This window comes from Octodon degus, unplaced genomic scaffold (assembly GCF_000260255.1).
Source record: "Octodon degus isolate 3935 unplaced genomic scaffold, OctDeg1.0 scaffold00193, whole genome shotgun sequence".
NCBI classification, from domain to species: Eukaryota; Metazoa; Chordata; class Mammalia; order Rodentia; family Octodontidae; genus Octodon; species Octodon degus.
Genome location: NW_004524769.1, coordinates 504,022 through 521,175, shown reverse-complemented (window position 1 = coordinate 521,175; position 17,154 = coordinate 504,022). Strand labels below are relative to the sequence as shown.

The following is a 17,154-nucleotide window of genomic DNA, read 5'->3' as shown; positions in this document are numbered from 1 at the left end:
CCTGTCTTTACCTACTAAACAGCTCCACCTCTCCCCAGACACAGCGGGTGCAGCCGGTGACGGACAAGATACTGTCAGTGAAATGAAAATGAACACGACAAAATTTCAGGTGGTTATTTACATTTTTAAAAAGTGTATTTGGAAAAATGGAGTGTAATCATGTAAGTAGTGGCATATAGCTTCACTCTTCTATTTTCATGTATAAAACAGGTTATTTAAAGAAAGCCAGTGGATATCAGCTTGAGTACTTCATGGAGCAGCAAAGCCATGACAAAAGCGAGAGCACAGACCCAAGGCGGGAAAGCCGCCCTGGACTCAGGACGAACACAGGTCGGTGCCCGGGAGAAGAGTACGTCTGTCTGTCCTGCGCGGTCTGTGGTCACGGCGTCTCATCAGGAGATACTCATGAAATTAAACTCAACTGGGGGCCAGCAAGACAGCTCAGCAGACTAAGTGCCTGCTCGGGCAGCGCAGGGACCAGGTTTCGATCCCCATCACCACATGCCCCTCCAGCCCTGCCCCCAGGAGCGCTGAGCCAGCGACAGAGTCCAGGCGTGGTAGCGCACGCCTGTAATCCCAGGGCTGGGGAGACTGAGACAGGCCAGGGGGATCGCTATAAGTCAGAGCCGTGTAGTGAGGCCCTGTACCACACGCATAAATTAAATTTAAAAAAGAGAAAACCTCAGCCGGGACCGCACATCAGTACCGGCTGCGGCTCTTCCCAAAGCGGCTCCGAAATTCTCTCGCATCTTCGCAGAGGCTCTCGGTCTCACTGCTCACTCCAGGGACGCCGCCCTCCTGCAGAGCCCGGCTCTGCTCTGTCGCCTGACTTTGCGCTCGGTGGACGCGCCCTCTGCCGGGAGCTCCTGCCCGCCCCTCCCTGGGAGACCGGGCCGGGCCAGCCCCGAGGGCCGCACACGCTCTGCGCAGGCGTGGGCCTCGCCGCTGCCCGCTGCTCTTGGGCCTCTCACCTCTAAGCCTCTTGGGGAGAGGAGCCCCGGGCTTGTGGCTTGCGGCTGGCGGCCCGCAGTCAGCCCCCAGGAGTGTTCTGGTGAGGTCTCAGGTGAGTTCTGCTTTTACAAAAACAGAACTGGCATTCAGAGCTGAAGAGCACCACACAAAATTGTAGGTTTCCAGCATCTGGAGAAACGAAGGATCAGGCGAGCGCGGCTTCCTCTCCAGCGGACCTGCACGCTCCTGACTGCGCTCCCCGGGCCGGCCCTGGGCCCGGCCACATCGGTTGCAGGACGGGCCACTCCCTTAGCAGATGCAGCAGCGCAGAGGCTAGGGCTCGCTCAGAGTTTGTCCAGCGCAACTCTGTTCTCTCCTGAAAGCCTGCCTGGAATGTCACTAATAACCTCCTCACGGACACAGCCAAGGCCTTCTCTGGATTTTCACCTTGGGATCACACCACGGGGAACTCGTTCTCTGGATTCCTGGCTCTAGTTCTTGGAGTCTTTTCCACCCTGGCTGTCATTCCCTCTCTGCCCTCTACAAGGGTGTTATTCACCCCCTCTTGGTGCACTCCCCAGGCTCATACCCTTTGTGATTCAAAGCTAAAACTATTACAATTTGAATGGTCCAGGGCACCAGGGGCTGAGAGCGCAGACTCCCACACCTCCTGCTTCCCACTGTGTACTGCAAAACAGAGGTGAGAACAGCAGCAACCAGGGGGCTGCACAAGGGCGGCAAGAGACAGAGCTCCTGACCCGTGTGCGTGGGAGAGCACGCTGCTGTCCCTCAGTCTTCCAGCTTGCCCCTCCCGCACACAGCTGTCCCCCCAGAGCTCAAGGCATGGACCGTGACTTGGAGTCCAGTGACTCCAGGTTCTGGGCTCAGTACTGGAGGCTCACCCCGGACAACTGTCGAACAAGAGATGGAATGAATGAGCCACTTCAGGGCTCTCCAAGAGCTTCCCGTGTGTTCTGGGAAGTGGGCTCGCCATCTTGGTCTAGGACAAGCTGCAAGCCGTCATCGCGTCTTCTCCTGTTGTGTTCTGTCCCCTGGCGCCCACTGTAGCCAAGGAACCACCAAGGAACCTTCTAAGAACTTCAGCTCCCTCAACTGTACGTGGCAGAAAACAAGGATCCTACCTCTAAGGGCAGGAGCAAGTCGAGCATAACCCAGTACATCAAGAACCCGCACGGTCCCCGCCACTTTCCATTCAGTGACGCACCAGGTGTGCAACCAGTGCTCTCATGGTGAGGGCAATCACACTTGCCACCTGCCACTCTAGAAACCATCAGGTTTGTGTCCACCACTAAGCACAATGTCACTACCCTAAAGAAGGATGGAGCAACAAAAGCTTTGACATTCCTATTGCAGAATCTGGCTTGGCCTAACATGTTCTTCAAGCAATGGAAGCTTCCCCAGGGCTGCAAGGCACCTGGGGTAGCAGCCAAGGGTCTCCACTCTGCACATGGCACCGGCAAAGCTTCCTGTGTCCAGGAGACCCCATGTGGCATATCCTGTGACCTGGGCACCCCTGTTTTTCCTCCTACACTTGTCCAGACACCCAGATCCTCCAGTTCTTCTGAGGACAGAGCCCATGCCAGCACAGCCTGTCACTCGTGGCTGATCCTGTCTCTCTGGAGAGCCACTGCTCACTCGGAAGGTCTCCAACTTCACTGGGTTGGATGTGACTTCTGGGTGTGCAGCAAGGCAAGCTCCCTGGAAAGGTAGGGCTAGATCTATCTGGAAGACTAGAGCAGCCTTAAGGCCAACCACAGTGACATGTGCCAAGGTGTTAGCACTCCACCATGGCTCATGAGCTGACAGCGTGCTGTGGGCCCCAGGCTGGGTGGAGAGGGCTGTGCTGCCTGCAGCCTCCCCAGGGCAGATGGGGGCTGCTCCCTGCACACCACAACAGCCTGTGTCCTCGATTTTACAGGGAGGGGACAATTCATATGAAGACAGTTGTCCCTGGATTCAGAAAATACAAAGAAAACTCACAGGTTTCTATAACTCTGACCAGAGAGGAAGAAACTGAGAGCCCTCATGGGCTGGTGCTTGCTGTGTGGAGTCCCAGTCTCCAGCAGTGGGGTCAGGGACAGAACCTGGTTCTGCTGACTCCTCGCTCTAGATGCTTTCAGGCAAAGCCAGACCTGTGGCAGGCAGCGCAACAGAGCAGCTCAAGGCCCACCCCACACACACTCTTGCCCATCCGCACCAACCTGATCTTCAGTGCAGAGAAGGGATGGCGCTCTCTGCTGTCCCACAAAACACAAGTCCTGTTCTGCACACATCTCACCCTCCTCCACGGGACACAAGGGGCCAACTGCTGCCAAGATAGCGCCAGCCTGGCTCCATTATGGTGTTACGCAAGGACTGCCACAGCTCTCAGTGACACCTTGTACCTACTGCCTCCTGGGGACTGAGTGCCTGCCCCAGAGGAGAAGGGGTCCTGACGGCTGTGCAGGCTGTGATGTGGGAATCATTTCAACATTCTCAAAAAACTACAACTAGAAACTCTGTCTGACCCATCTATACCCCTTCTGGATACTTCCCTGCCACAAGTGAATATACTAGCCTGCAGTCCACACACACCTATGCTTACAGCAGCACCCCCCACGACAGCTCAGCCTTGGAGTGGCCCATGGCCCATCAGCAGGTGCACGGATGGACCGTGCAGTACCTACACATAGTGGAGCGCTGCTCTGCCGTGACACACGTGGGTTGTTTGTACGCTAATGCATGCTACTTCCACCCTAATGTGAGTGAAGTAAATCGGGCAGTAGGTACACAACCAGTTTTCCATGACCTGTCAATCTGCTGCTGTCCACCCACTGGAAGCCAGCTTTTCATCCTCTCGAAGGGCATTCTGGGAAATAATGCAACCTCAAGGCTCCCCAGGTTGGGGCTGTTGCCAAACACCACCCATAACACTCCTCAGTTTTTATCAGCAAACTAGTGAACAAGGCCAGCTGTGGCCATCACCTCTTGACATCAGCCAGTGCTCAGGGAAGAGGCCGGCCTACACTACAGCTCCTCAGACAGACAGCAGCCACAAGCCAACATCACTTTCCACGTTTCCTCAGGGACAGAAAGCTGAGTTGCACACAGGTGGCAAATGTGAGACTCTCCAGCCCCTTTGGGCTTCTAAATTGCACATTTTGAAAAGCTTTGAGGGAACCAAGATGATCTGTAATAAAAGCCTCCCAAAAAATAAAACACACTTGGGAGCAGGAAGCAAAACAATAGCAAGAGGACACTGAGTGAGGACACAGGAACTTGCGGTGGCTCCCAGGTACCAGCACCAAGACTCATTCGTTCGACCCTGGACTCCTTCCTCTGCCAATGCGCTGGGAAAAGCATCACTTCCGGGGATTAAAAGGAATCCAGTGGATTTCCCCAGGACTGTTTCTAAACAAAGATCCGTTGCTGTTCAGTCCTGTTTCCAAAAGCTCCCTCCTGCGTGGGAGCTGCAGCCACAAAGGTGGGGCAAAGGCACCTTATGGTCCCTGAGACAGAGAGGAAAAGACGGAAATTCTTCCTATTTAAAGCGATGACTGTACTTTTAATACTGCGACTCTAACTGGAACAGGGACACTGTTCAAGCTCCTGGAGACGTGCTCTTCGGCTCAGGACTGGTACGAAGGACCTGAAAGCTGACCAAGCAGAAAATACCGCAGGATGGAAGGAAAAAGCCTCGTGGCTGCAAGGAGGGAAGAACTCTGGCGGGGCTGAGTGCCTCAGGTCCAGGAGGGGGCACAGCGATGCAGAGACACAGGGAGACCTCTCCCCACAGGACCCCAGCACCCCACTGCTGCCACCAGCAATCCCCCTCAGCTCCAAGATCCACACTCACTGCACTGCAGCAGAACCACCAGAAATGCTAGTCTCGTGACGCCTCTGTTTCTCTGGTCATTTCCCTGGGCCCTACCGGCCCTTGCGAGAATGTTCACACAGTAGCTCAGACTCCTACCTCCCCCACCATCCCCAGAAGTCCAGCATTAGGGTTACTTCCATGCCTGAGATGGGAAAGCAAGTGCAGGAAACAGAAACACAGAAAACTAGATTACAGTGGTCGGGGCTGAGCCACAAACCCAGTCCGCAGGCGAATGGTGGGCTGGGGATGGGCCAGCAGCCACAGCGCTCTGGAGCTCAGCGGTCACCCTACCTGGCACAGGGACAGGGATGCAAGGAAGGAGGACGAACAGGATGGGCAGCAGCCAGGACCCTCAAGGTGTAGCAAGCATGGAAACAGCTCAGCTGTGTGGCTGACCCCCGCGGCACCGTGCCTCTGCCTGGTCCTGCCTCAGTCTCCACCTTATTCCAACATCGCATGCTTCATGACCTACACAACACTCGCATTCTTCGGCCTCACACCGTGCTGGGAGCACCTATGGCAGGAAGGCGGAACAACGGCGTGTTCCTCATTCCCAACCAAATGCTCTGGGTTGTCACCTCGACTGCCATGCTGTGTTCTAAACAGCAGCAAGGGGACCGGTCCCAATATCAGGGACAACAGGGGTCCCAAGGTGAGCCCTTCTGCTGGCTGTTCCATCCAACCTTTTCCTTACACATGAAAGCACTGGCGTTGCTGAAAGGTTTATATCACACACCACAAACTGGACCTGGACAGGCCAGCTCCTAAACACCCTCGGGGCTCCTTCCACCAACTTCAGAAAACCGGATCCAAATTGGAGTTTCACTGGACGGCCCCATGAGAAATTGGTAAAGACACTGTCGAGTCTTGTTTCGATCAGCTCTGCCTGTGTGTGTGTCCCTGAAGCTTACAGGAATATATGAATTCAGGGCATGAAGGGAAGAGGCTGGGCTCATGTTCCTAAGTTCTGTTATTTAATACCTATGAAAGTCAAATCCAAACACACCACTTACCCTCTATATTATCCACCAGAAGGAAAGAGACTGACTATACAATAACCTCACGAGAAGGGTGTGAGGATCATGTCAGACTGCAGAGGACCTAGCACAACAGCTGACACACAAAGGACGCTAGTGGCGGTGGCTCATTCGCCTTGCATTTTGCCCTGTGACTTCACCCGGCGTACATGGTCCATCCGCTCCTCCCACCCTCCCACCGAGGACAGCCTTCAATCAGTATCTGTAACAAGCCAAAGTATCAGCTGGGAAAGTCCAGGATGAGCAGAAGAATGTGTTGGGAATCCCCCAGCCCCCCGCCTCGCAAAGCCTTTAAGAAGCAGCTGCAAGGTGTCCATTCCACCAATAATTTCGTAACAAGCGACAGTTCTTCTCCTGAATAATTAGAAGAGCAAAGGAAAGGCCCACATGTTTGCATTTTCCTTCACTCAGTGTGGTCAAGATCAAATTAAATAAAAGCAACACAAGACATGAAGGCCATATCTTTCAAAAGAAACAATTTTAGAGGCTTTTTAGTTTCTCCCCTCCTTGCCCTTGCAAATAGGAATTTTTAACAACCTTCCCGTAGTAGCTCCTGCCGTTCCTGGGTGCCCAGCTAGCGTGGAGGCTGTGACCTGGGCTGCAGGGTTGACAGCGGAAATAAGATTCCTGCCTTAACAGCACCGCTGGGACGAGGCGAAATGGGCTTCTAGAACTTGATTAAAACTAAATTGAAAAAGAACATATTTGGCTAATATTGCATTAGACTAAAATATAGAAATGAACCCTAATACTCCCTAAATCTAATAAGAGAAAGCCATCTCAATTTCCAAACTTTCAAAGCATCTTCTTTAAATGCATCACAGATCAATTTACATGGTACTTTTGCCAATAAGCAAAACCAAATCACAGGTTCCAATTGGCTTATATTGGCAAGTGTGAGGGCGAATGCTAGAAAATGCAATTACTGCAAACAAACTCCATTTTCTCCCCTCTGAAGGGAATTTCAGGGAATATTTTATTGCCATCAAATAATATTTCTGAAGGCATCAATACACAATTCTATTTTCTTTCAGGGCCCTTCTCACTGTATAATCTAATCCCCTCTACAGAGTGCCTTGGAATTGAGAGACAGCCCATGAGAAGGGTGTTACCTTGCACATGCATCTGATGTCAATTTTAATAATTTGCACTCTGGACAGGAAGCTGTGCAGAGTAAAATTTAGGATCCAATAAAATTGATTTTTCCCATTTCATAACTCAACATTTTAATGATGCATTTCAAGGATAAAATTTACAAAGAAATCTCTCAGGGAAGGTTATTTTGATCAATAGTGACAGTAATAAGAAAGAAGGGAAAGTACACTTATTTCTTCTGCATTTTTGCTATCCTTCACCTATCAAATAGTAACAATTTCTACTAATAAGAAGATTTCATCAGAGCTCCTAAGACTTCCTGGGAGGGAAGGTGGACTCATGCAGTCTCTTCAGAGAGTACTGTCTGGTTCCCCGGAACACCAATTCCAGCAGCATTCTGGGAGCAGCCTGACCACCTAAGGCCACACCTCCCTTCTGGGGTGCAGCAGCATACAGGGGCCTCCCATCATTCTTTAGGAGCAAAGCGTTTTTCCGGGAGGGCCACCATGTCCCCGGGAGCCCAAGAATCCTGGAACTAGAGTTGGAGCTCGATTGCACTTTCTGGTCTCCTATGTAGTTCAGGCTGGCCTTGAGCCTCACTGAGTAACCCAGGCTGGTCTCGAACTCACAGCAATCCTGTTGGTTCGGCTTCATGATGGCTGGGATTACACACGTGCATGACAGTGCCTGGCTCAGTTTTCCGCTGTTCGGGGCCCTAACCTCCAGCACCTTAAAGCTGTCTACAGCTCAAGAGGTAGACTTACAATATGCCACCCTAAATCCGTGATTTGTCATAAGCAATATGTGTAAGGCAATGCTCTTTAAAGTTGCCCTTTAAGTGATTTAATTTGATATTCTGAGTGATCCAGGTAATCAGAGCTCAGCTGGAGAAGAGCACACTCTCTCTGCCAAATGCTGTCCTCAGCAGGCAACCGAAGGTGTCCCTGGCTCTGTGAGTGTCCCTACTTCTGGACACCTGAAGCAAAGTGACTACTTCCAATTTTGTCTTAAACTGTTCATTGAACTGCGTGTAGCTTCGGCCCTTTATTGTACATATTCACACCTCTGGCCACATGTGGGCCCCCTCTGCCTTCTGGCTCACTCTTTTTTTCTACAGGGTCTCACTATGTAGATTGGACTCTTAGTGGTCCTCTTGTTTATGCCTCACAAGCACTGGGATTACAGGCGCATGCCAACATGCCCAGTCTCTTCTGGTTCACTCTTATTGTGGGCTAAGCTGTGTTGCTCCCAGCCCCCAAATGCATCTCAGAAGGTCCTCACTGTCAATACTTTGCAAGGTGACTGTATTTGGCAACAGGGCCTTTACAGAGGTGATGAAATTAAACCAAGACTATGCAGATGGGTCCTGACTCACCCTGGTGAGAGGCCTTTTAAGAAGGAACATGAACCCATGGACACCAGGACTAAACAGGAAAGGCCAGGCGAAGACATAGAAAGAAGAGGGCCCTCTGCATGCTGAGGACAGGACCTCAGGGGGAGCCAGACCTGCCTGATCCTAGACTGCACCCTCCAGAGCTGTAAGAAAATAACCATCTCTTGTTCAAGCCGCACAACGTGGAGTTTTGTTATGAAGCATACTAACACACCTCCTAGAAGGCAGCCTTTGCTTAGCTCCTCCTGCACTGAAGCAGGAGTGATCTACCGAAATATAGAACCACCCTACATACACAGACACACAGACACAGACACACAGACACACAGACACACACACACACACTCAGTCCCCACCCAGAGCCTCTAACGGTGCCTACAGACCAAAGCCTAGGCTCTTGCCGACAGAGCGTATCGGGCTCTTTGCAGTCTAGTCCCTGCACCCCTGCAGGCTACTCCTCTTCCCTGGTATTCTGAGTTCTGAGTTTACCAAGACCTCACCCACCACAGAATGGGAATGCGCCTCCAAGTTCTCTTTCCAAGTTGACTACGGGGCTCAGGAGAGTTCAGCCTGTATGCGGCTCCTCTTTGTATTCACAGCAAGCTTCAGCAAGTATTTGTCCAATGAATAAATGAAGAGATGTTTCCCCAAGTCAGGCTGAGAGTGTCTAAACCCTATCTGTATTTTATTCCAAGATGTCACGGATGCCGTCATCTGGAGGTACTAGTCAGTGGCTGCTGAAACACTGAGGACACTTTCTGTTGGGGAAGTGGTCCGTGCTGCTTTTCTCACTGCCGAGGTACCCACAAGTTAAAGGTATCCTTCACTTCACAGTTGGTACAAGTTTCAGGCTATAATCAGCTGACGCCCAGACAGGGTGCTAAGCAAGGAGAAGCAGTCCTGGCAGGGTAGGCAGGAGGCGGCGGCAGCAGCTTTCCCCCAGTCTCTTCACATCCCATAAAGAGTATGAGGCTATTGACTGGTGCCACTCCCGCCCAGGGAGGGGCTTCCGTTCCCCACACCCAGAGCAAAGCTAACTAAGTTAGTTATCACATGCTTTTTACCCCAGAATTATAAAACCCTAGATCCAGCCCCTCCAAAGCCTCCACCTACCTGAGATACAAATTATAATGGAGGCAAATGGGGCAGAGATCACTCGGATACACTAAGGGCGCCAATCTACTGAATGAGTGAAACCGCAAATGGGTGCAGGCATGACCTCGGCACATCACCCCGAGTGCGCGGCCCCACTTCAGAGGACAAGGGCATTGCGGCTGCCTGGGCAGCACTCCTCGTGCGAGGAGCTTCCAGCCTTTGTTCTTAGGGTTTCGAGTGAGTAGACGGAGTTCGGGGACTGGCACTCGTTATGTGAGACGGAGCCCGTGCTTCTGCTGCAAGCTTTCTCCCAGGCCTCCCAGGCAAAGCGCGGTTATTCTGACAGCTGGCTTTGTGGAGGCTGCACTGTATAAAGGAGCTGCTGCCCCGGCACAAGCAGGACCGTGCAGCACTTCCCAGGCCAGCTCAGCAGATGAAGGGCTCTGCACAGACCGGACTGCAGGACCAGCTCTTTCCTTGATTGTTTCCAACAGAAAAATCAAGGGGCCACAGGGCACTCCCGACCTCAGACTCTAACTCCTGGCTGACTGAGGTTCCAGCCCAGTGGAGCCCTAAGGAGCACAGTCATTTCTTCTCTGAGGGGGAAACTGAGGCCTGGTGGGGCTAAGTGACCCCTCCAAGGTCACCTGGTGGCTCTGTGCAACAAGAGATGCCCTCCTTGAGATGCAGTGGCTCACAAGGCAGGGGCAGTTCCAGGGGCAGAGACAGGCATGTGGTTCGCTCCACAGATCAAAGAATCTCAGTTCAGAGAAACCCAGAGGCTTTGTTGCTGGCGGTGAACGTGGTCGCTAAGCTCAATCTGCTGCAATGTGCAAGCAGCGCCCTAGGCCCATGGCATGCAGGCAATGGCCTCCTCGTATGCCAAAGGAAGGAAAGAGACTCCCGCCCTGAGTCCTCCACTGTCAGCTTGAGGGCCCTTCTCTCCTTCCTCTCATGCAGACGTCTGTTTAGCCATCGTAACTGGGAGCTGAGGTCAGAGCGCAGTTGAGGCAGACAGAGAGGCGCTCTCTGGACCCATCCACCTTCCTTCCAAGCTTCTCTTTGCCTCTGCTATTACCACGGAGACATCATAATAAAACGCAGCAGTAAAAGTCGTCTGTGACTCCAGTACCCCAATTTCCACTTACTTGTTTTTCTATAAGCAGCTGTTTTCTTTCCCTCAGCCACTCCTTTCACATTCCAAAGCAGTTTTTGAAAGTTTGAAGCAAAAACTCCTTTATGTGGCTGTTCTCTCACAGGCAGGCTCGCGCCAACCACGGGGTCCTGTCTCCACACGTCTCTGAAACACCTGCCTTCATTTCTCGCTGGGGTTGGTCACAGAGCGTGAGCTTTTACCCAACGTGTTAAACATGTGTATGTTCATATGTGCTCGTGTGTGTGTGTGTGTGTGTGTGCATGTGCGTGTGCACACACTCTAAGGAGCTTGGACACAGAGCCTCTCAGCGGGCTAAGTCTCCGGCTTTTTAAAATTCTTCCCTTTGAGACAGACCCCAGCCCCATGGCTGAACTGCCTAGGCTGGGCGAGGACTACTGCCGACCGCCCCTGTCTCCCAGAGAGCTGGGGTTCCAGGTGTGCACCCTGTTCCTGACTCACAGTTACTGACTCAACTGCTGAAAGTGGAGGTCAAGTTTCTTTCAAGAAAAAAAAAATCTACTTTTATTTTTTTAAAAACGTTAAATTCCTTTGCAGAGTTTTGACTGGAAACTGCAGATCAGGTATCTGAGCAAGAAGGAAAGTCTTTTTGTCGAGTCCAACACAATTCTCCAAAACTGAGAACTCTAAGCACTAGTACTCCAATGTGTGCAAAACTTGTGAAATTATCTCTTTCTAGAACTCTGGTGAGATTTCCAGTCCTTGGACTAGACTGCTCTTCGTCTCCAGCAGTCCTGCCGCGTCTCACTGTCAGCTCCACACTCAGGCTCACCCACTTGGTGATTTCCTGCTCTTTTTCTTCTTTTGGGCTCATGTCAACTTTCAGCCTGCTTTTCCAAGCCTTCAGGTTTGGGGAAAAGAAACCTCACTAGATCCCATGAGATCTCGTCGGATCTCAGATCCTCTCTAAAGTCAGGGTGAGACTTGATCAAGCAGCAGGACCTCAGAACACCTGTGGATGGCCACAACCTTACTGCAGCACTCTGCAAATATTCCCTGGGGTGCTTCGACAGCAGCGCGCTCAGTGAGGCTGAGACAGGGACTCAGCAAGACTCAGGGGCCTCTGCCCTTATGGGATTGCTCCCAGGCGGGACCAACAGACAGGAAAGGAGTGAGTGCCTGCTACAGCCATGGACTCGGTGCCGAATGGTGACGCACTAGGCTCAGCAGGCAGTGAGAGGGAGCCGCTGCCCGGGCGACCAGAGCAGGGCCCGAGGGGAAAGGTCTTCCTGGCTGCCCAGCCTTCATCCATCAGCAGCAGCGTGCACAAGAGACAAACTTCCCTGACACCGTGTAGCATCACGAAAACGTGCAGAAGAACATGCCATGCGCATCCATGCACTCCTACACAAGCACATGTACACACATGTACATGTACACACACACACACACACACACACACACAGGTGATGTCCAGAAGAGGGGACCTTGCATATGGTCCCTTCAAGATCTCAATTTTTTTGAGAACAATTAGACACAGAGATTTTCTATGGTCTGTTAGTTGATTTTCAAAAACTAACCTTGCGATCAAAAACCTTCCTAAAATGTGTTGACTCAACATTCTGTCTTAGTAAGAAAGCTTAAGAGTCTAATGTTGAGTTGGCTATGAAGACTTCGCAATGCTGGTGATAGTGTTGCTGTTCGTAGTGATGGTGGTGGTGTTACTGCTGGTGGTAGTGGTGGTGTCATGCTGGTGGTGGTGCTGAGGGTGGTGGTAGTGGTGCTCTCGGTGGTGGTGGTGATAGTGATGCTGGTGATGGAGGTAGTGTTGGTGGTGGAGATGGTGGTGGTGGTTTTCTTGGTGGTGCTATTGGTGGTATTTGTGGTGGTGATGGTATTGGTGTCAGTGGTGGTGGCAGGTGGCTCAGAGCAGTTCAGCACTCCCATCTATGTGCTGACTTCCTTGTGCTCCATCTCTGTGGTTGTCCCAACACAATAGTCTAATCCAGAGACATCCAGAAGGCAGTGACAATGCCCTGTGAGGACTGTGCCGATGGCACTGAGCCCTCAAAGACCAGTCCCAGGACTCTACTCCTTCCCCAGGGTCCCTTTCATGATCACTGTCCTGGCCACCTCCAACCATCCATGACCTGGTCGTGAGAGCTCACGGATTTCTCTCTCCTGTCCATAATGGCTAAGGGAGAATGAGAGGTCACACAACTTTCTCTCTTGGTCCACGGGTGATCACTTTGTGGTGGGACAGTGCAGTAGGGTGGGGTGCAGGGACAACTTTCTTCAAAGTGCACCTCATGCATCCTCTGGCTGCACCAGGTAGGAGGCAGGAACACCGGGGAGCAGCCTACCCCACGTGACCTGAGTCCTAGAACACCAGGAACTGAGCACACTAAGGCTTCCCTTATCACAAGGACTGATGCAGCCCCCTAGGCTAGCTGTCAGAATATGTCAGTCTTCTGAATTGTACAGGGGGGTTAAGAGCTCAGATTCTGGTCTCAGCTTTGGGAGACTCTGATTCTCTAGGTCAGACTAGGCCATGACCTTGAGGAAAAACACTCCCCTCACTTCTCTTTCCATCTTCTAGACAAATGGCTTTGGTGGTCAACAACATGGTCCCACCAAGAGGGGGAAGGGATGTCTCTTCCCCTCCTTCTACCCCAGTCCACGGAGAGTCCTCGGTCCCCTGCTGTGGAGTCCGGGACACCGGAAGGGGGTGCTCGAGACTTCTGGAAGTGCAGGCCCGCGAGACACAGCACTGCTTTCCCTGGCCTTGACCTCTGTGCTGTCTCTCTTTCTACAGATGGAGCCAAGGGTCCTTGCCCTCTGTACTGGCAGGCTCGGGTCACAGCCAAGTGTCTTCCCAAGACTTGGGGACCAAGTGACAGTGACAGCTAACAAGCTGGATAGTTAAAAGGGTACTTATGGGGCCTTCAGGAACTTCAACCTGCCAGCTCCAGATGGCTAAGGGAGAAAGGAGGCTAAGTGGGGGCCAAGAGTGGCCACCAAACACAGAGCCCCTGGATGCTTCAGCCCATGAGACCCTTGGAACCAGAATGTGCAGGGGCGCACACTCTTCTTTCTTGTCACCATTTCTACTAGAAAAGGCACAGGGGTTTTCTAGAGAGGGGGCCAGGGCTGCTCTATGGTATGGGCAAGAGATGAAACAGAAGGAAGCAGGGGAAAAAGAGAGGGAGGGACAGAGGGAAAGGAGACAAAGCAACAGAAGAAAAGGAAAACAATAGAATACTCTAAGACAGTGCCGGCCACATAGCTCAGCGGACTAGCGTGCCTGCTTAGGCAGACACAGGGACCGGGGCTTCATCCCCAGCATGCCGTGCCAGCCCCACCCCAGGGTGTGCTGAGACAGTGATTGAGACTGGGTGTGGCGGCACATGCCTGTAATCCTAGTGTTTGGGAGGCTGAAAACAGGAGAATCACTAAGAGTCCAATCTGTGTAGTGAGACCCTGTAGATTTTTTACTAAGTACATTAAAAATAAACAAATAAATAAATTACTCCAAGATGAAATAAGAAACAAGGTGATAAACAAGGCCTTTCTGGAAGCTATCCGTGGCTGTTGCCTTTGCTGGCCACGCTGTACCACGGTCCCATGCCCTGCATCAGTGACATCAGGTGGGCTGCCTCCAGCAAGAGTACGGGCGACTCTTCTGGTGTCCTGTAGAAACTTGATTAGGAGACTGCTCACAACCGAGGCCAGGGACAGCAGCCTACTCCTAGGCTACCCCGTCAGCCTGGACAGCAGGGTCCTCAGCTCCTTCGTGTTCACACCAGAAGGTGCAGTGTGCTGGGGACAGAAGACCCCATTCTTATACACGCAGTGAACTCGGCTTGTCAGGACCTCGCCTGCTCTCCCTGGAACTTGTTTAGAGAGAGTGTGTCACCTGGTCCTGACTGGAAATTGTCACCTCCACAAAGAGACAAGCCAGAAGAACTGTCATCTCCACCTGGCACTGTCATGTCACCTAAGGAAGCAGCAGTCCCCACCATCCCTGCTGGTCTGCTGCATCTCCAGACCCTGAAACGCTTTCCTCCACATGTCTCACGCATGACAACAAGGCCCTGCTGTACCGTTTCCTGCAGCCCAAAGCCTCCTGACTTATGGGGCTCACGGCTGCCCTTCCACAAGGTCAGAGAGAAACGCTGTGACCCAGCAAAACCCCATGTGTGTCTTCTGCTCTCCGTGGCAAACGCCTGGTCCAATTTGCTGCACTCACGGACACTCAGAGGCCTGTAGATGAGATCGAGTGCTTCCGACTCTGCTCAGAAGAACGCGCAGCGCTTACTCTCCAGTGGGCACCACCAGAAAGCCTTTAGACACTTGCCTGCTCAATCTTTGCAACCCTGCATGCAGGAAGCAACATCAGCCCTATATGAAAACTGAAACACTAAATCTTTCGGAGGGGGAAGTAGGTAGAAGTCTTAAGGACATGGGGTAGGTAGAAAAATCAAATTGCATGGGAAATACTTCACAGAATCAAAAATTGAGATCCCATCTTCTTGAAAAGTTTCTTCATGTCAAAAGAAATCACCACAGAGTAAAAATAAAACTGACAAATTGGGAAAGTTATAGTAGACTGTCCATCAAACAAAGAACTCCTATCTGGAACATATCAAGAATTACAAAAATATCAGGCCTCCAAAATTCAAAGACTCAATCCAAAAATGGGCATCTGAGACGAATATATACAGCACAAATGAAGAGATACAAATGGCAAATAAATATATGAAAGTAATTTTCAACATCATTGGTCATTCAAGAGATGAAAATTAAAACAACAGTGAGATACCATCTCTCCCCAGAAAGAATGGCTGCCATCAAGAAGTCAGCCAGTAACAAATGCTGGAGAGGCTGTGCGCAAAAGGAGCCCTTCTCCACTGCTGGTAGAAGGGCATCCTGGTACAACCATTATGAAAATCAGTATGAGGATTCCTCACAAAGCTGGGACTGGAGTCCCATTCAAGCCAGCTATTCCCCTCCTAAGTACCACAGTGATATAGGTGCACCCATGTTTACAGCAACGCAAATGGTCACAGCTAAATCTTGGAAACAGCCCAAATATCAATCAGCTGAGGAATGGATAAAAAAGGATGAGGTATTTTTACTCAGTGGAGTATTACTCAGCCATAAAAACAATTAATTTTAGGCTTTTGTAGATAAATGGATGCAACTAGAGACTGGACTGCTAAGTAAAAGAAATCAGACTGGCACGTGCAAACATCACTGTGTTTCACGAGTGTGAGAACCTAAAAAAGTAAATACAATCTGAAAAGTTCAATAGATCCTATGAAGGGGAAAGAACTTGTTCGGTGGGAAGGAAAAACTGGATTAGGACAAAAGAAGGAAGGGAAAATATAGTTATGTATATATGCAGGATAATGTGGACAATTGCACGGCCAATTTCGGCTGGTCTTTTGAAAGGAGCAGGTAATGCTTAATTTTTTTCTTTTTATTCTTTTCAATTCCTTATAACTTTTTTTGTTGTTTTGATTTTTAAAAACCAACTTTGCAGATTTATATCTGGTAACTTAAACAACTTATTGAAGATAACATCGTGCAATGCAGCAACCATTGCTGAATTCCTATTACTTTGCTTAGTGAAATTTTGTATGGTTTCTAATGCTGTTTAAAAAGAAGCATCAGCCCTTCCTACACACGTGGTTGGTGATAGAAGAGTCGGGCAGAGGCCGGTGTGAGCAGGGAGAGAGGGCAGGCTGCACCCCCATGATGCGGGAGAGGGGGCGCGCTGCTGCACGATTTCCTGCGCTCCCTGGGACTTCAGCAGAGAACCTGATGCCACAGGTCACAGCCGCACTCCAGGAGGCTGCTTATTGCCACCCGCCTGGTCAGGGCAAGAACAGTGACTCGGGAGACAGGAACTGGGTGCTGGGGAAAACAGCTGCCAAGACGTGAGGAATATCATGGGCTAAGCTGAAGTCACCGGCTTCTCCGAATCCAGTCATTTTGGCTGCAAAGGGTATTGAAAAGGCCTCGAAGTAAACTCCCATCAGAGCTGCTCCAAAGCCAAGGTCCTCATGGATGGAGGGTCAGGAACCAAGGCTAACGGGCTTCCCACAGCCTCTTGGCCTGAGGGCTCTCTCTTCTGTCTTCTTGATAACACTTACTCTTCCTTCACTGTGAAGACCACATGCACAGCCCACAAGCTGACAAAGTTGAAAAATCCCACAGTCATTACAAGACCTTTCTAAGAGTCTAGATCGGCCATAAAGTGCTAAAGTGAAGCAGGCATCTAATTCTACCACGACAATTTTTTATCTACTACAGTCAGGGTGCACGAATGTGACAGAAAAAGAAAGACACTAAGCCAGGAACAGCAAAACACCTGAGCCTTCGCGGCCACGTGGCCACACCCCGTCCTGCGGAGGCCACTCCCCGTCCTGCAGAGGCCACACCCCGTCCTGCGGAGGCCTCTCCCCGTCCTGAGGAGCACATCCCGTCCTGCGGAGACCACTCCCCGTCCTGAGGAGCACACCCCATCCTGTGGAGGCCACACCCCATCCTGCAGAGGCCACGCCCCGTCCTGCGGAGGCCACACCCC

General features: G+C 51.3%; 1 protein-coding gene across 9 annotated transcripts in view; it reads right to left on the bottom strand.

Annotated features, from left to right (window-relative positions):
* The window catches only part of Mpped2 (metallophosphoesterase domain containing 2), a 162,799-nt gene that overhangs the window by 82,105 nt on the left and 63,540 nt on the right, over window positions 1–17,154 (bottom strand). Inside the window, exon 1 of one of the 9 annotated variants that reach the window (XM_023704248.1) lies at window positions 3,174–3,222. The exons of the other annotated variants lie outside the window; for them this stretch is intronic. The gene's annotated coding sequence lies outside the window, so the exon portion shown is untranslated. Of the gene's footprint in view, window positions 1–3,173; window positions 3,223–17,154 lie in introns of those variants that run through there. 9 annotated transcript variants of the gene reach the window in all.